Source organism: Schistocerca cancellata, chromosome 1, assembly GCF_023864275.1.
Source record: "Schistocerca cancellata isolate TAMUIC-IGC-003103 chromosome 1, iqSchCanc2.1, whole genome shotgun sequence".
In the NCBI taxonomy this organism is placed as follows: domain Eukaryota; kingdom Metazoa; phylum Arthropoda; class Insecta; order Orthoptera; family Acrididae; genus Schistocerca; species Schistocerca cancellata.
In genome coordinates, this window is record NC_064626.1 from 885,715,280 (window position 1) to 885,742,193 (window position 26,914).

Genomic DNA, 26,914 nt, shown 5'->3' on the forward strand with positions numbered 1-26,914 from the left:
ATGAAAAACATATATTAAAATTCAAGTCTGAGCGGGAATCGAACCACAGCGTCATGCATGTTCGTCTTTCGACGCTGTAACGGTAACCATTTCCTTTTTTTTAGTGATTTCATTTTGTTCGTTATTGTTCGTTGATTTGCTCGGGGCTGGCGTCTCATGACACCCGTTCAAGTCCATCGTTGATCCGTTCACTTTTTTTTTTTTTTTTTAATTATAGAGGGCAGCTAACCCTCTGACCGAACACGCTGAGCTACCATGCCGGCATCACTGAACCACCAAGAATTCTGACATGCAGCACCTATGGACAGATACGTCAGTTACATAACATACATATAAAACTTCTCTTGCGATTTTTTCGGAACTGCCAGAGTGGTGCACCTTACTACTTGCAGATTATGTTATTTTAATGGCCTACTGAAGACGTACAAAGTTTGAAGTAAATCTGTGATCTCAACGTCTTGGCTCTCCTTGTAAGGTAGCGAGTCTTGCTAATGTTATGAGAATCTCGAATTGCCGTCGCCTTCTACCTTGCTACGAGGGGTAAAGCGGGATATTGCATAGATTAAGTTGCATCACTGAGGTGACAGCTATACTACCATATGCAGTCTTTATGAAACGTGATATACAGTCCATGTGCTCAGGTTTTTTTTTTTTTTTTTTGGTGCCTAATTCACGATCACGCATTATACTGGTACACGTTACTTATTTTTCATAATGTCTGTATATCGTCCCACAGCTTATGTCTGACGATGATTTTTTGAAATGTGTTACATTTAATAATAACAGGAAATGTATTTGCAGCTGCGAATACGAACAACCGTCAACTGCATAAGGAAATGACGACAGCGAAAATTTGAAAGACTGGGACTCGAACCCAGATTTCCCGATTAATGCGTGTGGTCGCCTTAATCTTTCGGCTATCCGCGCCGAATCACGGCAAGACCCAAACTTTCATATGTCGTCATGCGTGTGCTACAACCTGCACTAGTACGTTAGGTGTATTCCCACCCAGGAAAGACATATTTATTGAAAGTCGAGGACCACATATTGCCGAATATGTATACGAAATACTAGTGCTTCTGTTTTTAAATAGTACTGTGCAATGTGCCTTCGAATACGCATGCATGCCTGTGTTATTTCGTATTTAATAAGACTTTTCCATATTTGCAATTTGTGTCAAGTGTGTAAAGTGGTTGTGTTCCAATGGATGATAATCTATACCTGGAAACATACTCTGCAAAGCACAGTGAAGTGCTAGGCAGAGGGTACATAGCGTTTTACGACATGTTTCGGTCTCATCGATACAGAGCACGGGAAGAATGAATGCCTCTGTGGGTGCTGTAATTAGTCTAATTTTAGCTTTCCGCTTCCTACGTGAGCGATACGTAGGAGGCTATGGAGTATTAACAGATTCTCCACTAAATATTGGTACTTGAAACTTTGTAAGTAGTCCTTCACAGGGCAGTTTGCGTTTATATTCAAGTGTCCGCTAATTCAGGTTTTTCGGGTTTCCAGGATACAAACCTGTGACAACTCGTGTTGCCTTTCTTTGTAAACATTCAACACCGTCTGTTTCATCTATTTGGTACGAGTGAAATTTATAATAAAATTTAGTGCACCTCAACGTTCTCTGTCAAGGTGCGTCAATCCCTGCGACGCGTCCCTCGGGTGGTCCTCAGCTACTTTCTACGCCTACACTGCCATGCATCTTTAAATAATTATGTAGCATTTTATTTATCTAAAAGTGTCATTTAACTGACACTCTGCACCCGACAATCTTCATTTTCTCACTCCATTTTAGTGGTACTGACTATGACGACCGTTCTTGGCGTATTCTTCAGTGATCGACTAAAGTTTTCAGCTGCCTGGGTTTTATCTCACTTTTAACCATCCCACTGAAGCTACAGTCGCACAATTTTGAACCACGACGACACGGTCACGTACCATGGAGCTGACAGTTCTCCTTTTCTCGTTACGCTTCGTTTTACGTGAATTTCCAGTGCACCTTTAAGAATCATTATTATCATCATCTTGGTATGCGTCCCATGAACTTGAGCGGTGTTGCATAAGTGTTTTGCAAGCAGCCTCCTATGCAGACTGACTGCGTTTTCCCAGTATCCTGCCAATTTACCGAAGTCTACAATTTGCTTTACCTACGACTGAACCTACGTGATTGTTCCACTACGTATTCGTACAGATTGTTTACACGGGGCATTTGTATGAGTTGATTGATTCCAATTCCGACTCACTGACCTCGTAGCCACAGGATATTATTTTTCTATGTTTTGTGAAGGACACAAAACTGTGCCTTTTGTTGTGCGTCGCCAATCTTTGCAAGACACTGAAAACTTATCAATTGGATATTTCTCCAGTTTCTTTTTTGCCCCTTTTTTCCCTTACTCAGCAATACATTAGAGATAACTATATCATCCGTAAATCCATTGTACTACCGTGCATTACTGACCTGGGCTACGAAGGCACGTACAACTACAATATCACACCCAAACCAGTAACGCTCTACGGTGATCGAGCGAAATTTCATAATTTCATCTCTAGAATTTAATAATTACTATATCCGACTTTATGGTACGTAGTTTTCGTTGCTCATTGTTACAATTTCTCTGATTTTGGGCAAACATTTATTTCAGGTAGGGTACTATGCAGATAGAGCTCGTCGACTACTGAATTCACTTAGTGAGTCACGACACGAGAACTGCAGCATGTGAACAATTCTGCGTCTAAGATATCATTTTCCGTAATTTTGTAGAGGTATATCATTTTCCGTAATTTTGTAGAGGTGATTGTCACATACCAATGGTAACATATTCCCGACTAACTGGCCAAAACGAGGTATCGAGGATATTTCTGATTTATCTTAATGGCTGCATCCTCCTCGAGAAGCTCTTGCAGAGGATTACGCAGCTTTTGACATTCAGAGCACTCTCCTGAAATGCAGCGCAACATTTGTTTGGAGAAAGAAATTAGATCGTGCCCTCCGCACAACGCTTAGGCAACAATACGATACCACAGGAAGATGAAAGCGTCAGGACAAGCAGTTTTCTTTAGTGCCACTCCAGGACACGCTGTTGTTTTGTGTGTGGGAAAAAAGTGGTTTTAAATGAACTGAAGGAAGAAGAAAAAAGATCAGGAAACCGAAAACTAGAAGGAAATATTTGAAAGCCACACAATACATGGAAGGCTATGAGGAAAATAAATGATAAGGCTCTGGAGGATGAAAGGGAAAGTATATTAGGTGCAATGTATAGTTCTTTAAATGCTATAGCGTACATGGAATGTGAATATTATAAATAATCGGCGAATGTAATTGGCCGCGATTTCAAAGCGGCTCATCTACTGTGACTGGGCATTCCCAAACGCCAGCTCAAAACTGCCTCGCAAATGACAAGTGCAGTACAGTAACAGTCTTTAGATGATCCACTGATGACTTTTTGGTCTTGCCTGTTAGCTAGTCGTGTTTTGATTCATCACAAATGGAAACAATAGCTTCGTACGGGGTTCTACTGTTTCACCAACAGTTAAAAGTGGGAGACGAGTGACAACTGAATTAATTCTGTTGCAGAGAAACAATGGTTACAAATATTCCAAGTATGCAGCTGCATGATTACGGACGATGTCACCGACGTTTGGGTACAAAGTTGCGCAGGTTCTGTATGTACTGTCTGCGGGGGATGTATATAGGAGTACGGCTTATATCGCTATTGTCGTCGATAACGAGATATGGACCATAAAGCCGTCCAATCACTTCAGAGATTACACCGTGTCGACAAATAGGATTACAGCGCATACAGAGATTCCCCTCAGAACCCGCACATAAACTTGTCAACGCCGCAGCGTAACGACCGCTAGCCCCTGCCCACTATGCCATCTGAAGCAAACCCCCAGGTGAATCACAGCACGTCATCACGACAAAGTTCAAGAACAACTTTCGGATTCTACACATGTGTTGTTCGGATTCTACACATGTACCATTACTCAGAGCACACTACCAAGCCGCCCGGCTAGCTCAGTCGGTAGAGCATGAGACTCTTAATCTCAGGGTCGTGGGTTCGAGCCCCACGTTGGGCGAATATTTTTATTCTCCCAGTGTATCATCACCATACCTCTGCTATCCTAAAGAGCATGGAACTATTAAATTAACGTTAAGTTTCTTTGCATAAACTAGTAAAATTTACGTTTTGAGTGGTGCAGTGTGCATTACCAGTAAGGAGATAAATCTTATTCCAACGTACCGTCTGAAAAATGTGCCAAGGCAGATAAATGATGGGCAGACATTGCTAGTAACTTGCAAGGAGAGGCCACACGTTGGGATCACGGATTTATTTCACACATGGTACACCTTTAGTAGGCTATTAAAACACCATTATGTGTAGTATTACTACTATAATTATTCTCAATGAAAGGATGAGAAAACTGCTGCATTAACTGTGACACATTTGCTGGAATTTATTAAAGGATACAGACAAAACATAGGAATAGATAATACAAATATTAAAGAAGAACTAAAAGAAAAATATAGACAAAGACTAACAAAAATACTGAAAAACAGAATTGACAGCAAGAAACAAGACAAAAGCTATAAATATTTATGCTCTACCAATACTGACCTACTCATTTGGAATAGTGAAATGGAGTAACACAGACCTAGAAGCACTCAATACACTTACACGATCACAATGCCACAAATATAGAATACATCACATACATTCAGCAACAGAAAGATTCACATTAAACAGAAAGGAAGGAGGAAGGGGATTTATCGACATAAAAACATACATTATGGACAGGTAGACAATTTAAGAAAATTCTTTCTAGAACGAGCAGAAACTAGCAAAATACACAAAGCAATCACTCATATAAATACATCGGCTACACCACTGCAATTTCATAACCACTTCTACAACCCTCTAGATCACATAACATCAACAGATACGAAGAAAGTAAATTGGAAAAAGAAAACACTACATGGCAAGCACCCGTATCATCTAACACAGCCACAAATCGATCAAGACGCATCCAACACATGGCTAACAAAAGGCAATATATACAGTGAGACGGAAAGATTCATGATTGCAATACAGGATCAAACAATAAACACCAGATATTACAGCAAGCATATTATTAAAGATCCTAATACTACAACAGAAAAATGCAGACTTTGCAAACAACAAATAGAAACAGTAGATCACATAACAAGTGGATGTACAATACTAGCAAATATAGAATACCCCAGAAGACATAACAATGTAGCAAAAATAATACATCAACAACTTGCCATACAACATAAACTAATAAAACAACATGTTCCCACATACAAGTATGCACCACAAAATGTACTGGAGAATGATGAATACAAATTATACTGGAACAGAACCATTATAACAGATAAAACAACACCACATAACAAACCTGACATCATACTCACCAATAAAAAGAAGAAATCAACACAACTAATCGAAATATCCATACCCAATACAACAAATATACAGAAGAAAACAGGAGAAAAAATTGAAAAATACATCCAACTGGCTGAGGAAGTCAAGGACATGTGGCATCAGGATAAAGTTGACATTATACCAATTATACTATCAACTACAGGAGTCATACCACACAATATCCACCAGTACATCAACGCAATACAGCTACATCCAAACTTATATATACAACTACAGAAATCTGTAATTATTGTTCAATTACCCGAAAGTTCCTAAATGCAATGTAACATATACCGTACAGTTAAAAGGAAGTCACGCTTGATCAAGGTCCGCGTCACTTTCCATTTTTAACCAGACCTAAGGTCTGAGAAAGGAAAGAAGATAATAATAATAATTATAATAAAATTCCAGTTTGCAGATATACTATTAATAGAAAAGTTAGCTGGAAAGACTTCACATAATCCAAACAAAATAGAAAAGTCATTAAAAAAACTGGAAAAAGAGTACCACAGAGAAAAAAATCCCAGAACTGTAGTACACCATTTACATCCTATGAAATTGCACAGTACTCTGCTTGAACATTTGTGGCGAAAGATAATTTTTAATCACGATTGTGCGTGTCATACATTAAGAAATGAAACATTTTTGAGTCCATATATTGAGTCATTAAGCAAGATGTATGACTTGGTAAAATTAGCTTATTTTGTTAATTCACTGCGGTTAAAATTTACTTGTCTCGCAAGAGGCTCTTCTTTTCCTATAGTTTCGCGGCTGATGAATAGTGAGGGAGCGATAGGTCGCTGTTTTCAAACAAGAAACCTTTTGACTGTCTGTAGTTGTGGCATCTATATTTTCTGCTTATCTCTGAACTGGGATCGAATCAGAGGTCCATGGAGTTCTTTCTCGCAAAACACCTCTCGGTTTATTGACAGAAAAAATATACAGACAGCTGACTCACATAAAATCACAAAAAATTCAACATAAATAAAATAAACCATACCATTTCTGCGCTCTAGTCCTTGAAACGTATTAAAATATCATTTCAGCGTCATTTGCTGATGACGATGGCAATCGAATATTCCAGTTGTAGCCTAAAACCGTAGTGCGTCAACGTCGTCGCCGTCAGTATGTATGGGTGCTTTGCAAAGACGGAAGGTAGTTACGAAGACCAGCAGATTAAGGGCAAAGACACTATGGTTATCATGCGATATGATGGCAACTCCCCGTAACAGGGTTCAGGCAGTTTCCTCATGGGGTGTTATACGTGCTTCCTAATTTCCGTGCAATTTCTATACTCTATACCTGTGTTAATTTAATGTTCTGCATCTTTAGTGTATAACCAGCATCAGACGGAGAAGTCGACAATTCAACCACTCACTGAAAATATGAGTTCCACTGTTTTCTGTAGCTTTTAAAACGTTCTCGGCGAACTCCGCAAAAAAGTTGGAAATCTAGCTTCACTGTCTTTCTTCTTCTTCTTCTTCTTGAGTTTCGTTACGGCTGCTTTCTGAAATTCACGCACTTGTCACAGGGGCTGTGTGGGCCTTGTGTGTTGACGTAAGACACAAAGGATAGTGAAGTACAAAACTTAAAACATTACTTTAGTACAGAGGAAAAACACGGCTCAGCTGAAGGCAAGAAATGTAATACAAGAAGCATAAAAATTACATACATGGGCCATGGAGCGAAAATAATTTCAATTTAGAGTGAGAACGCTTCCTTTTACATGCAATCTACTTCATAAACTCACTTTAATATAATGTTAACAGAAAAGGCTATCTCTCTCAACGATTGCAGAAGAATCTAGTACTGTGAACGCTGAAGTCCATCCTTTGAGTGTCCCTGACATAGTTTACTACCTTTCGCCTTCGATAGGTACCCACAATCTAACTCGTAGACAACAGAGGGATAATGCCGAGCACTCACCAGACGTCACAGAAAACACACATTCGCTGCACCTAACGCCCGATGGTTTAAGCGAATATACGTTCTCACTTACTATCGATTACGAAAAACTCCATAAGGCCCTCTGGTATTTAGTAATATGCAAAAAACCCAAGTTCCTCGCACTCGTTTTAGGCCAGGTTCTCATTCAAATTAACAAAAAATGGGCAAAGTTTGGATTTTTTGTTTTTCGAAACAATGAAAAAACGTACAAAGGATATGTTTGGGAACTACGACTGATCATACTTTGAACCTTAGTTTAGATTTTCAATAAAAAAAATAGCGCCCCTAATTATGGTTTGATCAAGGGTCAGCGAGTTTGAGGTGCGCAGACTGCGTGCAGTGTAGCCCCTCAGGGGAATCAAAAACGGACATCAGTCGATACTCCATTAAATTGATGGGAGCTTATACCTAAACACAATGAAATATCCTTAAATTTAACGATACGGTGTTAACTCGAACTTTGAGTTCGATTTGTGTGGGTTTGTTTCACTCTTTATAGCTTTACAAAAATTAGTTAATATTAAGAAATTTCATATATTGTAGGAATAAACTCCCAAAAAAAGTATTTAATTTTCGGGGGTCAAAGCTAGTTAAGTTAATAGTCTGAACCGTCTTTATTTTATGCCGCACGCAGCTTTGAAAAATTGTTTCTCGAGAAAAACCCGATTAAAGTTTAGGGAAAACTTTTATACGTAATGCCAGTTCAATTTGCATCAAAACTACGTGTCGTCATACATTTTTGATGTCGCTCAGCACAAATCTGAAGTTAGATTTTCAAAATTCAAAATGTCTATCCAATTTGGCGGACCAAATATTTTGTTTTGACCAAACTCGAATCATTCTTGGAGAGCAATTCTCTCGTTCTTCTTAGCGAGAAAAGCCTATCCGGCTGTGCTGGAATATACTGAGCTCCGCAGCCTGCACATGTTGTCCGTCAGTTTTTTCGGCGAATATCTTTGCATGCTTACCGTAATTTAAATCATTTTGTGAACGTGCGTCACGGCCTGCCTGAGCCGGGCGACTCGGTTGCGAGCGTCCCACGGCGGCCGTGACTCTTCGAACAGTGGGCTGTAGAAACTTTTATAACGCACACATTAAAAAACCTTTTCGTCCCAACATTCTATACACACACAACTTCAAAAAACGCAATAAAAAAATCGAATTTTCCGCCATTTTGAATGAGAACCTGGCCTTAAATAGCTGACAATGTCAAACCATCTTCAAACGGACTTTGCCAGCTGCAGATTTGCATTTGCACTTTGTCCTACTATCACACGAAGCTGAATCTAGATTTTACTGAATAAAGGCCTACATCACTACTATCATGAAAGCATATTTACTTCAAGGCAAACGAAGCTAATATCAAGATTTTACTGAATAAAGGCCTACATCTCTACTATCATGAAAGCACATTTACTTCAAGGCAAGCGAAGCTAATATCTACCTGTTACTTCATGGCAAACGAAATTAACACTCTTCTGTATCTGATCGATTGTCATTCCAGTCCCTTGCTCACTGTACGTGAAAAACAAAGTCGTCCCCCCCCCCCTCCAACAACTAACTATCTACAGCGTCGGTGTGCAAACTTAATTGAGATGATGACGCTGATCTGACATTCTCGCGACGCCGTCATTAGTACCAAAGGAAGGGCGAAGGGCGGTGGAACTGGTCTTGTCTCCATTGGATACATTTCATTTTGGTAACGTCAATGCACCATCCATTTCCTTGTATTAACAGTATTATTTTACGCTGTACATCACATAAGTGTTACGAAGGGGACATACCCGTGTGTTAACAATGAAAGAAAGAAATCCTATCCTCCAATGGGTTCCGTATAAAGCACCCATATTCACAGGGCTAGACGCTAGCGCTTCCATCACTCTTTATCTTCTTAAAGAGCTGGCGACGCGATGTTTCACAAAGGATGTGGTAGCTACAAATATGTTTCACTGTTCTTATCTGTGAGAAACAGGATCTTACTTATCTCTTGCATGACAAAATGTATACTCCCTTTCACGATTCCCACGTCTATTTTTACTCATTCATAACATGCCTGACTGCTTATGTTACTTCTTTCTGTGGTGTAAAAGGCCTGACAGTATAGCTCCAAGAGGCATTTGAAAATTATATTAAAATTGTGTAAATGACAATGCGTTTATCCAGAATATTTTAAAAACGGTGCACTGGACCAGCGACAAATCCTATTTCAGAGGTACCGACCGCTGACATCAACTAACTCAATCGCATATACTTTCGCGTTCAGAGAAACAATGTAGGTGATCAAAATTTACCTAAGTTTGTAAAAAAATGCACCCAATTGAACTTCTCGCGTAGAATCGTTATTACTGCATAAACAATCAGACGCATCTAATCGAAAGAAAACCAAGGAAAAAAAAATACGTCTCATTTAACTACACAGCTATTACATCGTTTACCGGAGTGCTTTACCTGATTCTCATTGGCCCACCACTACCAGTAAGTGCCATAGATTCTAAAGTTGGTTTCAAAACTGCAGTGTTTTACTAGAGACGGCCCGTCAGTGATGCCTTCTCCGGTCCTGACATGGGGTCACTTACAGTAAAGCGTGGAGTCAAAACCAGAGCGTAACCTGATTTTTTTCGGACGGAATAAACCATGATTAAGGTAAAAGTCACATTGCCTATGGAACTCCCCGATTCTAGTCGAAATTAAACACCGGAAGCCTTTGTCTAACTATATTCTGCCTCTCACTAATTCTGTAAAAAAGATAATTAACCCAATGAGGACCCAAGTTCGTGACACATTCTAAGAGACTCACTGTACTGAATATGAAAGTAAGTCGCCTAATTACTTGTTGTGAAGAAGCTGATTTCCTTACTTTGAAATTTTCGTCTACAAGTCCAAAACCCATCATGTTCTACAACAACAAAAACAAACGATAGTCACATAACTCGAGCGAAGCTTCCGACAACATTCATCCTAGCCAGAAAATAATACGCTGAGATTGAGCGGCAAAACAATGGATTCTGTTAGGTATATGTAAGAGGAGAGGAATTCCGTCTCGTCACCGATTAGACAAAACACGGCCACACGCATGCAACCAAATGGCTATCTGCAGCGCGGACTGCAGCTGACAGTTCAAGCAATTTCCCGCCGCCCTCTTTTCGCCAGGGCGTTCTCAGAAACTCAATACACTACTTTATGTTTGGAAAGAGTCTGACCCTATTAGTTTTATCCCGTATGACCAAGCGATCGAGCGTTACAATCTCACACCACGAATGTTAGTGTAGACCCATCCCGGTCACCAATACGTATAACTGGAAGGACTGATCAAGTTACAAGATTTCGAAAGAACAGAGCAACACAAGATATTGTGTCCACAAAGAATAAAGAGGTATTGGAATTTCTTTAGTGTCTTAATGGGGCTAGAACTCACGAAAGAAACGTTTTCTATTAGTCCTTCACGAATCTTAATGTTATTTACGACATCGAAGTGTAGGCGTTCGACTGAATTTTCAACGTGGAGAGAAATTGTTGTTAAGTAGGATTTATAGGTAACGGTGTAAGAGGTGCAGACTGGAAGCCATTTTCGCAATGAAGATCTTTGCATGATATAGCGTGTAGTAACCATACAAGCTTAATAAGCATAAGTAAATCAGCGTTTCGTCTGGAGACGACAGGGAGTATCTATCGAGCTGAAACAAAGCGAAATGTTTCCTACCAAAGACAAATTATGCAGACACTTATCAGTATTACAGCCCTTCAAGCACTCTACATACTACTTCGACACAAAGAATGGACACTGTTCGCATTTCTAAGTTACTGTTTATCGATCATAAACTGGATCTTTATCCCAAGAGACACACACAGTAAGAAGAAAATGTCAATGTAGGCTTTAATTACTCAGCGACTTAATACACTGTGACCTAATTACTTAATTATTTTAGTTCGCATAAGTCTCCTTCCATCGCCTATCGTGGAGGCGGACAAGATTTTTATGTGCTGTAGCTACTTATCTGGCTTTTCTGTTCGTATGTAACCTCCACAAAATATAAAAATTCAACAAATCTGCACTGCAGCAATAGTTCCAGATAGGTATCTACTTTCTCGCCTCTCTAGGAGATGGAGAGGCTGTTTGGATGCCAGCAGAGGGGACGTGCTGCAGCTCGGCAGAGTTGCCGCCATGTGTTGGCAACACGCGTGTTGCGTGTCTGGGGTCGGGCGGCGGCCCCTGGGTGACCTTTGCGGACCTGACTCAGCCGCACGGCACGCAGCCCCAGTAAACAAACCGTGGTCCACACGGCAGCTGGGGCTTGTCGTCTAAACGTTTCGGTTCACTAAAAAAAATAAGGGCTACACCGACAATCGCTGCTACTTACATCATTTGCCTTTTAAATACTCAGCTACTTCAGCGGCAACATTCAGTATCCAGTACTTGACAGGTTTCATTTATTTGGTTACGTTGCACGGTTAATCTGAGTGCATTACTTCGTAGTTGAATACATTCCATATGATGTACATGGCTCCTGCTGATTGCATTGTCTACGCAAGACAACTGTTCCCCAATAACGAAACTAGAACCATGAAAGATAATCGATACGACCAGCCTTCCAATGTTCCTCATTTAAGTCTGTCCCTTTCTTAAATTATCCTAAAACCAGGACGAAGACAACCAAACCCGCGAAGTGATTAAGGCCTAAGACTCATTTTCGGGACGAGCGATGCTTAAAAGAGATTACGCGAAAGAACTTGATCCCCTTCTAGTAGTAGTTTATCGTGGGCCCCTGCAGCAAGAAATGTTACACAACGATTGGGAAAAAAGCGCAGGTCATTGCCGTTTTCAAGAAAGGCTCTTGGAGAGACGCTGACATTATGGAATGCGTTTCGTGTTCACGCATTACGAGGTTATCGGAGAACGAAAATCTCCTCTATGAAACTCAGTATAGATTCCGCCAACAAGATTCTTGCGACACTCAGCTGTGTCTGTTTGTCCATGAAAGCCAAGAGCCGTAGAAACAAGCGCTGGTGTTGATGCCGTATTCTTTGTTTTCCCGAGGGCACTCTGTAGTTCCACAGTCTTCGAGCCTACCGAGTAGCTCACCACATTCGTGGCTGGATACAGGACTACCTTGCAGATTTCTGGTCGACGCGTCGGTCTTAACAGATCAAAACCGACGAATGAAGTGACAATTTCAGGAGTATCTTAAGGGAGTGTCACAGGGACATAACGTTAGAAGCTTCGTGAAGCTATTCGCGGGCGATGCAGTTGCCTGTGAGCACGCTGCAACGCGATAAGACTGTAGTGAAATGCAGCAGTAAGATGCAGATGCAGTTGACCTGCAGAATCCCCACTGTATGGCGTTCCAAAAGTGTACCAACAAGCTGCTACCCATCTGGTCATAACTTTTTTGGTTCATCTGTCTATAAGCGACTTTAATAAGACTGGGTATTCATGAACCTACCGATATGGTTAGCTTGCTGCGCACAGCCAAACCAAGTATTCTCTCTCATAGCAGCAGTATATATGAAAGACATTTCAAAAATATCTTTTACAAACTTTCGGGACAGGCTCCTTACACTAAAGCGAGGAAAAAAAAGTTCAGTAAACTTGGGCCCCATAACGCATACTATGAGCACGTTTTCATCTTCGCTACTGTGAAACACATCTCTACTATTGAACAACTGCTCAAAGCATTTTACAGCTCATGTTTGCTGGCCGTGTTTCTTATTGTCTTGGTGTAAGGTACATGTCCTCAAAGTCTGTTAAAGTATTATTAAAAAACACCTTGTATAATTACAAAAATATGGTTCAAATGGCTCTGAGCACTATGGGACTTAACATCTATGGTCATCAGTCCCCTAGAACTTAGAACTACTTAAACCTAACTAACCTAAGGACATCACACAACACCCAGTCATCACGAGGCAGAGAAAAGTATAATTACATATAGCCTTGTAATTACACCTAACAAGTTTGGCAATAATAACAGTAATTACTATTTTTGTCCATGCTTCATTCGTAAATTACTGTTGTTACCATCTGTCACTAATAATATCAGTGTAACTAAGTTGGAAGGTGATCAGCTTGGCGACGTGTCGATAGGCGCGCCAACCTCCCGCTATTACGTGCAGATTTGCATACTACAGGAAAGACGTACCTTTTTAATCTAAATTTATTATACGAAGTCTGATTCATGTTATTTAACGTAATACAATATTATTTGTTGCATTGTATTTAACAATAACACGTTCCGCCGTCAGCAAACTTAGCTCCTCAGTAATATCGATTCGGAACCTGACAACCACAAAGCAGGTAACGGCATTAATTATAACAGACCATTCGCAGTAGAAGTCGTAACGGATCGACATTACCCGATTCAATTATGATTTTCATATTCGCCGGTCGAAGTGGCCGAGCGGTTCTAGGCGCGGCCGCTACGGTCGCAGGTTCGAATCCTGCCTCGGGCATGGATGTGTGTGATGTCCTTAGGTTAGTTAGGTTTAGGTAGTTCTAAGTTCTAGGGGACTGATGACCTCAGAAGTTAAGTCCCATAGTGCTCAGAGCCATTTGAACCTTTTTTTTTTTAATTACTGCGATGGTTACTGTGACCTATCCACCACACATGCGCATCATTCCATAAACTGGAAAAAAAGTGGAAGACCTAAGGCACACAAACATTTCACTGTGTTTTTTTCGCAAAGTACACTGATTTTTGATAATGCACCGCCACAACGATTGTGGGTTTAGCAGTGTGTATAGTAGTGACGAGGGACTTTAAACGACTAACCATGTTCCACACGGATCGGTCGCTAATCGCCCATTGTCGCCTATAGTCGCTTGTAATGGACGCTTTGTACTGGGATCGGCACGTAATCTTGTTCTCGTAGTCGCGCGTAGTCATAATACAAAAATTTATGATGCTGTCAGTCATGCACTGTACAGTGGTTTGGAGAGAATGGATGTGAATATACATTTATTTTCTGAATTTGTTTTGGCTTACACGGTCACGATGAGTCAATTACGGCGACAGGATGGTGACAGGCTTGGCCCCGAGTGAAGAGTCACTACGTCTGACAACTGCGAACCCAGTCCACTGCGCACTGGCCAGCCTGCAGGTGGCGCCTGCCGCAAGGGTCGTTTGGATGCCGGGCGGCGGGTAAGGACGCAGCGTGACGCGCGTTCCCAGAAACACAGCCCGTGTTTACAGGCGCACTCTCTGCTGGCGCAACCTGCCGTCACCGGGTGGCCCCGTGGACTCACTCTCGTGTTTACGTCCTCCTCTGATGACGAGGAGCAGAATATAGCGGCTGCGGTTGACTGATGTCTCCTACGCTCTCCCGTTACTGGGGCGCTAGTGGGGGTCGCCACTTGTGCCTGCTCAGCTATTAAGTCATTTCACAGGAACACACATGTTACTACGTCACTGCAGCACTATCGAGGACGGATTAAGAGACTTAATGATAAGTTAAGTCACAGCTGCCTCCACTCGTGAACAATAAAAGCAGGCAAAGTAGTCAGACTAACAGAGACAACAGAAACACACTCTCCATCCTCTCGCAGTTTTAAAGCTTCACATGCCTTCGATATAATTATGTATCGCGCATAAGATTTTCTCTACAACTTTTAGCTTAATCATATACATTCGGGTGACTTAAGTCTTGGGATAGCGACGTGCATGTCTACAGATGGCGGTAGTATCGCCTACACAAGGTATAAAAGAGCAGTGCAGTGGTGGAGCTGTCACTGGTACTCCGGTGATTAATGGGAAAAGGTCTCCGAACCGTTATGATTACGGACGCACACGGGAATTCACAGACTTTGGATACGGAATGGTAGTTGGAGCACTGTGCATGGGTCATTCCATTTCAGAAATCGTTAGGGATTTCAGTACTCCGAGATCAGCTGTGACAAGAGTCCTCCGACAATACCAAATTTCTGGCATTATCTCTCACCAAGGACAAGGCAGTGGCCGACGGCCTTCACTTAACGACCGAGGGCAGCGGCGTTTGCATAGAGTTGTCAATGTTAACATACAAACAACAATGTGTGAAATACCCGCAGAGATCATTGTGGGAAGTACGAGGAACGCATCCGTTTGGACAATGCGGCGAAATATGGCGTTAATGGATTACAGCAGCAGACGAAGGACGCGAGTGCCGTTGTTAACAGCATGACGTCGCCTGAAACGCTTCTCCTGAGCTCGTGACCGTATCGGTTGGATCCTAGACAAGTGGAAAATTGTAGTCTCGTCGGATAAGTCTCTATTTCAGTTGGTAAGACCTAATATAAGGGATCGAGTGTGGCGCAGGCCTCGCGAGGCCATGGACTCGAAGTTGTCAAGGTACTGTGCAAGCTGATGGTGGTGGCTCCATAATGCTGTGGGTCCTCTGGTCCAACTGAACCAATCATTGATTGGAAATGGTCATGTTCGGCCACTTGGAGACCATCTTCAGCCATTCATAGGCTTCATGTTCCCAACAACGATGCACCATATCGTCGGGCTAAAATTGTTGGCGACTGGTTTGAACATTCTGGACAATTCGAGCGAATAATTTGGCCTCCCATGTCGCCCCACACAATCTCCATCGAACACTTATGGGACACAATCGAGAGGTCAATTGGTGCACAAAAAACTTTACCAGCAACACTTTCGAAATTATGGACGGTTATCGAGGCACCATGGCACAATATTTCTGCTGGGGGCTTCCAACGGCCTGTTGAGTCCATGCAACGTCGAGATGCGGCACAACGCCGGGCAGGAGGAGGTCCGACACGATATTAGAAGGTATCCCATGACTTTTATAACCTTAGTGTATATACCCAAATTTGTATGATATAGCTTTTTATATCTTTGACGATACAGTCGTGCTAACAAAACAGTTGTCATGCATTTCACTTTATTTTAAGACACTAACCACGCTATCTACAGCTACATCTATGCTCCGCAAACCACTGTGAGGTGCATGGCAGAAGCTACGTCCCACTGTGCCAGTTATTACGGTTTCTTCCTGTTCCATTAACGTGTGGAGCTCGGGAAGAATGATTGGCTGAATGCCTCTATGCGTGCAGTAATTATTCTAATCTTATCCTCACGATACTACATGTGTTTTCATTTTAATAGTCAAAACTAACACATTGTAATGTGTTGTAAGCTCGCACAATGGCAAAACCCGCATAAGCCATGCGCTTTTTCTTTTCTTTCCATTCTAATTATTTACTTCACGTCAGAGATAGTAAGGTGTTAACGTCATTCGACGCTAATGTCATATGAAATTTATATTTTTACGATTTTCGTGTGAATTATGTTAAATAGTGATTGCATACAGGTTGTGCTCTTAACTACTATAACTGTGCGAAACTATTATTAAAGACGCCGTCTCATGTTTCTTCCTTCCCAAGGATGTGTGATATCTATCAGTTATCTGCATTACAACCTTTACTGTGATGTTAGTAACAGAGACGTGCATTTTTTTTATAAATGTATATATTTTTTATTTCTTGAAGCGCTATAGCTTCTGGTATTGATTTTAACACCACGTAGCTTGATAATGCCCAAGGGATCGATTTAGCTAATCACTAAATTGTGAGATAAGTGCCTACCCAGGAAAATATTTCCCTCAAGAAATTCACAGAGGCTGCGAAACCGTACGTCGAACCCCAAAAGTAATGAGAAAATAACGAACACACAAAAAGAATAAAGGAAAGGGAAAAAAGAATAAGCTTTCCCGTTCCTTCGTTGACGAGGTCGTCAGAGATAGAAGACAAAATCTGACTGGGAAACTATGAAAAAGGAAATCTGTTGTGTCCTTTTCAAAGTCACCATCCCAACATTTTCCTAGAGAGATTTGGGGAAATTTATTAATTCGTTTATTTTCTAGTTACTCTCAGCCTATCATTTAAACACTAAAACTGATCAAATTTTGCAATTAAAATTGTCTCCTTCCTTCCCTCCGAGTGCCCTTTATCCAGCCAGAGCCAGGTCGTGACTAGCATGATAATTCTCCTATTTCACGGAGAATCAACCATTCTCTCGTATAGGCTGTTATAATGATTGTGTCGCCAGTGCTAAAAGTATTTTAAAGTTACTCTACTACCAGCCCCCCTCTCCCTTCATCCATATGGGAGGAATCCGTGTACCCCTTCTGTCCGGGGCTAGTATAATCGAATGGTCAAGTGTGACTTGAGTTTACGCATCAAGTATCTGAGATGGAACGTGGGATCCACCCCTTAACGCGCTCGGCTATCCGAGTGGGGACGATACTTAAAACTGTACATACGAGTGTAACACAGAATATATTAACACACAATTTCCAACGTATCTCAAGTTTCAGGCAAGCAAAATATGCAGAATAGAAGACAAAGACGGAGGATGAGTATTTTACAGGTTAAGGACAACTTTATATCTACGTACTGCCCTTTGACACACAGATATCTGCTCATCCGGAATCCGAAAACAATATGTCACTGCAGTACTGTACTGTACGAGGTCAGTTCAAAAAAAAAAAAAAAACTCCGGAACATTCGTAATTTCGTGCCAATGGTGCGTTAGAGCGAAATGCGGTTCGCATCCCTGCACACGCTTGTGGTTAAAGTTTAACTGACGGAAATTTCACTGTTGTATGTCTGTTATTGTTCAGTGCTGTACTGAATAGAACGTTGTGGCGCACAGTTTACCAGTTTCGATATGGCAGAGTTAGCGGAGCAACGCATCTGTATTAAATTTTGCGTGAAACTCAAGAAAACCTTTACAGATACACAGCAAACGATGCAGGAAGCCTATGGAGATGAGTGTTTATGTCGTACTCCGTGTTACGAATGGTACACATGTTTAAAAGTGGCCGGATGGAAGTTACAAGATGACCCTCGTTCAGGACGTCCTTCGATGTCCACCGACGACGCTCATGTCAGGAATGTCAACGAAACTCTGTGTGCCTATCTAAGACTGACTGTCCGAGAGATTGCAGGAGAATGTAACATTTCAGTTGGATCATGCGATGAAATCCTGACAGCATCTCGGAATGCATCGTGTTGCCCCAAGTTCGTCCCATGGTTCTTGGGTCAAGATCACAGAGACCTTGGCCTCGCAATCTGTGAAGAGCTTTTGGATCGCGCAAATGAGAATGAGATGTTCCTTAAGAGAATCATAACTGGTGTCGAAACGTGGGTCTAATGTTACGGTGCTGAGACCACGGTTCAGCCTTCACAGTGGTCGACAAAGATTCTACACGACCAAAAAAAAGCTCGTCAGGTCAGGTCAATCGTCAAAGCCATGCTGATAGTTTTCTTCGATTTTGAACAATTACTTCATCACGAATTTGTGGCACAGGGACAAACTGTTCATCGATAGTTCTATCGGGACGTGTTGCGAGAAAATGTGAGAAGGAAACGGCCTGAAGTGTGGCGATACAGTTCAGCCCTTGCGTCACTATAACGCACCCGCACATTCATCCCTATTGCTACGTGACTAATGCAAGAATTCACTGTGCTGCCTCATCCTTCGTACTCTCCAGACCTGGTCCCGGCGAACTAATTTTTATTTCTAAAGTTAAAATCCCCCTTGGAAGGACGAAGATTTGCAACACAAGACGACATAAAAGAAAATTCGCAAACGATGTTTGTCGCGTTCCAGCAATGGGCGTACGAAGACTGTTTCCGAAAGTGGAAACAGCGTTTGGAGCTGTGAATCAATTTTGGAGGCGAGTATTTCGAAGGAAACCAGGCACAATAAGTAAAAGGTACTTTTTTGAACAGACCTCGTACACCATTGTTGTACCGCAGATTTTCTAATTCATAATTGCATACTACAGAGCACTACACTACACAACTGTACATGCTGACAGAAGGAAAACTTGTTTTCTTACTTGAGGAAACATCGTAAAACCGGTCGGGAATTTGAACAGCCGTCCTCTCGAATACGAACCCAGTGTACTAACCACTGCGCCATCAAATCACTATGATGATTATTGGTGGTATGTTTGCTGATTCTTTCTTTAATAGGACAGACCCCCCACAAGAGTTATAACAAACAAAATTCCGTTTGTCACGCAAATTCCGGTGATTTCCCGACTTCAGATCTCTCTCAACTTTCTACGCTCTACAGTCTAGACCATGTGTAGTCAAACTATTTTCCCTAGCGCCCACTTCTGTATCGATGTTACTAGTAAAATTTCCTCCGACCGGGTTCCAAAGTAATGGTGATTTATAAGGTAGAAAAGTAACTTTACTTTACAAAATTTGTAAAGCTCAATTGCAGCAAGTTGAAGCATACAATAATAACTACTTACCAAATTCCTTAGGTCACAATTTTATGAGAACCAAATGAAAACCTTTTTGAAATTCCGACCATCTACCGCCCACCATGAAAGCTGGAACGGCCACTTGTGAGCGGTAGGGACCAGGCTGACTGCCACTAGTCTCGACTGCGTCCTGGGATTTTTCAAATTCCAAGGTAATTACGCAAACAAATGTTTTATATCGATATACGTTACGCACATTCACTTCTGGGAGCTGTCGGCTGATTACATGCAGCGGATGCGTAGGTCTGTGCTCAGACGCGAACAATGCGTTACACTATAAAGACGACCAATGGGAAGATGCAGCGGAGACGACAGAGAAAGTTGCGAAGACGCCAGACAATGGGCATTGTGCGCCGGGATTGGACGCCGGGAGCGCTTCATCACCGTCGCTGCCGCTGCACTCGCCGTAATCCCGGGCTCCCTCTCTCGATATCCGCATCGCCACCGGAACGCCGCCTACCACCATAGCAACTGGACACTTCTGTTTCGGGTTCACGGAAGAAACGTGTCAAATAAGGACTTTAATTTACTTATTTAGCCTCGTAGGATTACGGCCATGAAGCGCTCTCTTACATCTAACTAGACAACATACAGGGCGTGGACAAAAATATGGAAATAGCGCGAGAAATGTACACTGACCAACCAGAACATTATGACCGCCTACCTAACAGCCGGTATGTCCACCTTTGGCACGAATAAACGCGGCGATGCCTTGTGGCATGGACGCAAAGATGCCTTGGTAGTTCGCCGGAGGGAGTAGGCAGCACATCCCCACACACAAGTCACCTAATTCCCGTAAATTCAGGGGAGGGGGCGATGTGCTGTGATACCAAATTCAATAACATCCCACATGTGTTCGTTCGGGTTTAGTTGGAGGGCCAGCACATCAATTGGAACTCGAAACTGTGTTCCTCGAATCACTCCACCACACCCCTGGCCGTGCGACATGGCTCATTATCCTGTTGAAAAATGCCACTACCGTCGAGAAACATGATCGTCATGAAGGGGTGTACGTGGTCTGCAACCAGAGTACGATACTTCTTGGTCGTCACGGTGCCTTGCACAAGCTCCACTGGATCTCTGAATGCGACGTGAGTGTTCCTCAGGGAATAGTGGAGCTGCCGCCTCTCTGTCTCCGACCCGTATTGCAGTATAGGTATCATGGAACTGTTCCCCTGGAAGACGACGGATTCGCGCCCTCCATTGGCTTCATCAGACCATGTAACACACTGCCACTGAGCCAAGGCCCACTGCCACTGGTCACGTGCCCATTTCAGTCGTAGTAGTCGATGTCGTGGTGTTAACATTTGCACATGCATCGGTCGTCGGCTGCAGAGGCCCAACGTTAGGACACTGTTTTCAGACACACTTGTATCCTGCACAGCATTAGTCATGTTTGTTCCACCACAGTTCGCCGTCTGTCCTGCTTTATCAGTCTGCTCCGCCTACGACGTCCGACATCCGTAGTGAGGCGTGGCTGCCCAACCCCACGATGTCTGGACGTGGTTTCACCTTGGTTTCGTCACGCATTGAACACACTCACCACAGCACTTCTCGAACACTCGACAAGTGCTTTTTCCGTGAGGGTCGTGTTGCGCCTCCAGACCATGACATCTGCCCTAGCTCAAATTCAGATAGACACGCGCCTCCCGCATTCTACACATGGTCAGCACGCTGCTACATGCATCGTACGTGTGTCTCGAAAGCCGTCATTCCTCGTCAGGTGCTGCTGCTACCGCCAGGACGGGTTTATATCGATAGTAGATCGATGGTCATAATGTTCTGACTGATCAGTGTATGCTTCATGCGTATGTTGGCCAAGCCTGCAGGTTGCGCTGTTGTATTTGACAACGAACAGTACCTGTGCTATGTCCTCAACACGTTGGAAGTGTCGCTCGTGGTCATGATAGTGTTCCGTGCAGTTGTGAGGGCATTATGCTGAAGCTAAGTGAATCTGAACGTGGGAAAACTGTTGGAACTCGTATGTTGGGTGCTTCTATAACGAAGGGAGCCGAAGTGTTAGGTGTTTTAAGAAGCGCCGTGTCTAAGATTTTTATCGCGCATAGGGAAACCGGAAGGACAACATCTACTACTGTTAATGCTTAATGAAAACCAATTGAACTTTATTATTACATATTTATTGTGTTATAACCGGTTTCGTTCGCAGAACATCTTCAAGTTGCCTAGTTGTGCTACAGTCATGACACAAAGATCTTGTTGCTGTATTAAATGTTATGATACTATCATAAACATTACGCCCTCTGGCCACAACAGTCACCAGATCTAAATATTATTGAGCCTTTGTGGTCTACTTGGAGAGAATGTTGTGTGATCGGTATCCACCTCCGTCACCGTTGCCTCTATTTTGCGGGAAGGATGTTATAAGATTCCCTCGAAAACAGACCCATACTTACCCATTCCGAGACGGCTGCAAGCTATTTTAAATGCCAACAGTTTTACAGTTTTCTTGCCGTATTAGTCATGGTAAAGTTTAGTGTTTTTGGTGTTTCCACATTTCGGTCGACACGCACACATACTTTACGTAACATATATTACGATTGACTTGTGATGTTAAATTTAGAAATTAATAATTACAATAGTACAGACAAAAAACACAGTTTATATTCGTACATGGGAAGTACAACAAATAACTAGATATTACGGTAAAGTAGACTTTAATTACGAGTGCTAGCAGCAATGGGTATGAGCGAAAGGAGTGGAGAAGGGAGGGAAGGAGGAAAGCGATAACAGACAATTAATGAATATAAAGGAACACAAAGTGGCGTGACACGACGAGAAAGGAAAAGGAGAAAGAAGCATAACCGGGAGACGAAGAGAAAGGAAAGGAGAAAGAAGCATAACCGGGAGAAGATAAGAGCATTAGCTGTACTATTTGAAAGACGGAGGATACATTAATTTTTCGCGAGAAGTTCTGAGGGTGACATAAGGAAGAGCTTCTGTTTTTTCTTAAAATCAATAGGGCACTGAATTGCGCGCAGAGAGCAGGGCAGTTTGTTTTAGAGGCGGACAGCAGCAACAGCAAAGGAGTTTGCCAATGGTTTTGTATTACGAATGAGCGAAGCTAGGATACTAGATACGTGGTATCTTATGATTACATTATGGTGACATGACAGATGTTTAATCTTTGAGAAAGATACTGGAATGACTGCGAACTGAGGAGCCGATTGAGTCACATCCTGTGGAAATACGTTTCGATGCTTCTTGACGCTCCAGAGGTAAGCGGAAGTATTTTCAGCCCAACTAATCCTTCACTGCTTTCTGATATGGTATTTCAATACCGTCGAGCAGAACAGGAGCAACTAACTGTTGGCGCAATTCTGAACTTATTAATTTATGATGGGATACTAAGATTACTTGTGACTTTTTTTCATTTAGTTCCGCCGGCCGGGGTGGCAGAGCGGTTCTAGGCGCTACAGCCTGGAACTGCGCGACCTCCACGGTCGCAGGTTCGAATCCTGCCTCGGGCATGGATGTGTGTGATGTCCTTAGGTTAGTTAGGTTTAAGTAGTTCTAAGTTCTAGGGAACTGATGAAGTTAGAAGTTAAGTCCCATATTGCTCAGAGCCATTTCATTTAGTTCCCAGGTTTTGCGTCCATATTACAACTGAAAACAGATCAGGTTTTGCGTCCATATTACAACTGAAGACAGATCATCACACATATGGACGATCACAGTATTAATGTCTTCAGGTCAGGCACTTAGGTAAAGCATAGAAATGCTACTTGCCGAAGGACAGAAGTGTCGATACGTATTTCCACAGGATGTGACTTTATCGGCTCCTCGCTGCGCAATACCTCGCATCAATTACATACATCAAAAGCAAGTGTGGTTAGATGTTTTGTACTACAACTTACCGTACACCGTTTCAAGGAAACAGCACATTCAAGATTTATCACAAATACGTCACCCTTATCATTAAATAACTTAATGACGCATCACCGATATAAGCCTTAAAGAGACACAATGATATCAAGACAAACGACGGGAATTATAGGACTACAGCGTGGTGTTCTGGGTAATGTCGTGGATTACAGTACCGAAGGAAGCAGGTTCGCGTACCGCTACGCGTTAATACATTCTGGGACTTTTCATGACTGCTATAGAGTACAAGTATGTTCTTGCAATATTCGACGTTATTTACATTTCAGTCTGATAAGAAAACGACGAATGAAATAAATATTTGGCTCTTTTTTTCCATAAAATTTGTATTTTTCACCGTCGCAAATACGTCGCGGTTCAAGTGGCTCTGAGCACTAGGGGACTTAACATCTATGGTCATCAGTCCCCTAGAACTTACCTAACTAACCTAAGGACATCACACACATCGATGCCCTTGGCAGGATTCGAACCTGCGACCGTAGCGCTTCCGCCTGGAGCAGAAGCGTATTGTAGGTTTTACGTCTTGTCTTCCGTTCTGTTTGCCGTTGTCACATCGCTCTGCGTATGGCACTTCCGGCCGCTAACTACTGTGACATTCTGATGTAACTGTTAGAAAACAGAGCAGTTGTATATGTGAACTGGACTTCCTCGCGAGTTGATGACATGAAACACAGCACTGCAGCCGAGTGAAGTCGAAAACGGGAAGGAAATTTGGGCTGAGACTGGTTTTGTAATATTTCTAACGTTTCATCAGCATGAATGGCTTGCATCTGCCAAAGATTGGTGGTGGCCGACCTAAAGCACGAATCTGATAATAATAGCCACTCCCCACGGCGAAACATCAAGAAAAGGACACAAAACGACTGTCCATCGGAGAAACCGAAACGACCACCAGCGTCAGAAAGTGACCGCGGAAGTTCAACAATTTCGGAAAACTTATGCCCCATCCAATTGCTACGCGATAAGTGCAAGGATACGACCTTTACACACGTTGACTCTTGTTGATACCATTAATCTGATAGAACGAGAGCTGTTCGTAGGCTCCGTTTTTCATGTGCAGCAACACGAAAGTACAGTGCGGGAGTTCTGATACGTTCCTTGATTTTATCAGTTTGCTTTTGTGCAGTGACATCAACAATCTTCGAAAAGCTATACACCTAGGTATAGATATGCAAGATTATGAAAACACAAACGATTTGCAGGGAGACTTGCAGACATTAAAAATTGTTACGGGCAAATGTCACACCAACGAACGTAGTACTGGAAAACTCATTCCATTGTAACGACGTTACCGTCTATGAAAGTCTGGACACAATAAATAAATCGTGCAAGAAACATTTGATAATTAACTACTATAATTCTAGCAACATTTTATTACGTATTTACTCGAACATCTGACATAGACAATATTGCGGCAGCAATAAAGTACAGCCACATCATTAGGTTTAACCAAAAATTCTCTGAAATTTTCCTAGGTTTAAAGAAAAGTGCTGTATCTGCATATTCCCAATGGAAAACAAGCACCAAGCCGCAGATGTTAATGGCATTATTATAAAGACGGTCCAGAGTGGTAGCAACGTAATTCAAAAATGTTCAAATGTGTGTGAAATCTTATGGGACTTAACTGCTAAGGTCATCAGTCCCTAAGCTTACATACTACTTAACCTAAATTATCCAAAGGACAAACACACACACCCATGCCCGAGGGAGGACTCGAACCTCCGCCGGGAACAGCCGCACAGTCCACGACTGCAGCGCCCAAGACCGCTCGGCTACTCCCGCGCGGCAGCAATGTAATTATCAGTCTTTATTTCACGACAGATATGTTTCAGGTTCCACTGCCATTTTCAAGAAGCCTTTTGATGAGATAATTTACGTACATAATATGCCTTGAACATTTGATTGATTACATATTGGCACGTAAGTCTATATGAACATGATGTCCACATTACATTGATAGTAAACTTCCACGTAGCTATTAGTGTTCAGTTCTTGGTATATTGCGTAATTTCATTATTAGTTGTACGCTGAATATGTTTTGTCAGTAATTTGACAGTTCTCTTACTATGATGTTATATGTTTAGTATGTATATGCAAAGAGACAGCGAAGATATTATTTCTCACAGGTTGGTTTCGAAGAAGGCTATCTTTGGTTGTTGTGTATATTTGTTTTTAACTGTACCCCTTTTAGTGTTATAATATTTCAACAAAGTTTTTTTACGTAGAATTTGTGTTTGAAATCTGTTTGTTTGTTTAATATTTCTTGTGGATAAGAAGGTTCATTATATTATTATCTGACTATACTATGCTGCAAGCCCACATTAAGATGTTAATGGGATAAATAATTTCGTAAAGGTTGCGACTGTAAACTATCTAAAATGCCTACCTCTGACGTGAATCTTCATTTGTGGAAACCAGATAGAGAGACAACGGGAAGATCTGCCTATAGGAAAAGTGACTTCGAAGTCTACTGTAGAAAGATAACACTACTCAATAGGCGTTTTGCATTTGGGATGTGATGTATCAATTAGTATGTATTTTGATACGTAGAATCCGAATCTACGTTTCAAAGTGTTCTAGCACGTAAGATTTTTGAGTTTTTAAGGGCTTTTATTGTGTATTTTCCGTATTTTGATGTTTGCTGTTCTTTTGTTTGGGAGTCTTTTTTATGTGTGCGTTCTTTTTTGGCACAGGAGTGCTAGAAGATATACAAATCGTCACTACATGGAAGGTGTGATAAAGAAACAGCAAACAAAAGAAGAGCATCGTTGTCACATTTTTCGAACAGCAAAGCAGACAAAAGTTGAAAATATGTTGTGAACTAATTTAGACTTTCTACTAATGTCATGTCCACATACAGGTTACATGCTAAATAGTACTGAGTTCTAAAGTTATTAATATTTATGAGTATTTCTTGCTTATTTTAATTCTCAATGTTCGCCAGTACTGTTTTTGATTCTGGTGTGTATCTTGGAGCTGCGTCGTCGTACAAAAAATCTGATTTTACCAGCGAATTCTGCACCACAAAATTAGGTAAATCCATCCATTTACAAACCAAACGCAAAAATTTGCTTAATTTTGTTGATTAGCGTAATCTGCTGAAATTTTTGGACGGTGTGCTGTTGCGCTGTGTTGATGAATTACGGTAAAAGGTCCCAGGTTAACATCCCGGTAATGTTCAGAGCGTTAAAAGCGCAGAACTCCTGCTGTCGGGCAGGGGCAGGGGCAGGGGAGATAACTGGCCATCCCTGACACGATTTCAGGAATATAGCGCAATGCTAATACTATCTGAATGGTTGGATGGGAATTTGTCACACTTACTTCTGAAAATGAATTCA

At 41.9% G+C, this 26,914-nt stretch overlaps 1 protein-coding gene and 1 non-coding gene across 2 annotated transcripts in view; one reads left to right on the forward strand and one right to left on the reverse strand.

Annotated features, from left to right (window-relative positions):
- LOC126190642 (calponin homology domain-containing protein DDB_G0272472-like) overlaps nt 1-26,914 on the reverse strand; it is a 1,063,014-nt gene that overhangs the window by 878,957 nt on the left and 157,143 nt on the right.
- Trnak-cuu (transfer RNA lysine (anticodon CUU)) lies at nt 4,014-4,086 on the forward strand. Its single transcript has one exon. It is a non-coding gene; the product is annotated as a tRNA-Lys (tRNA).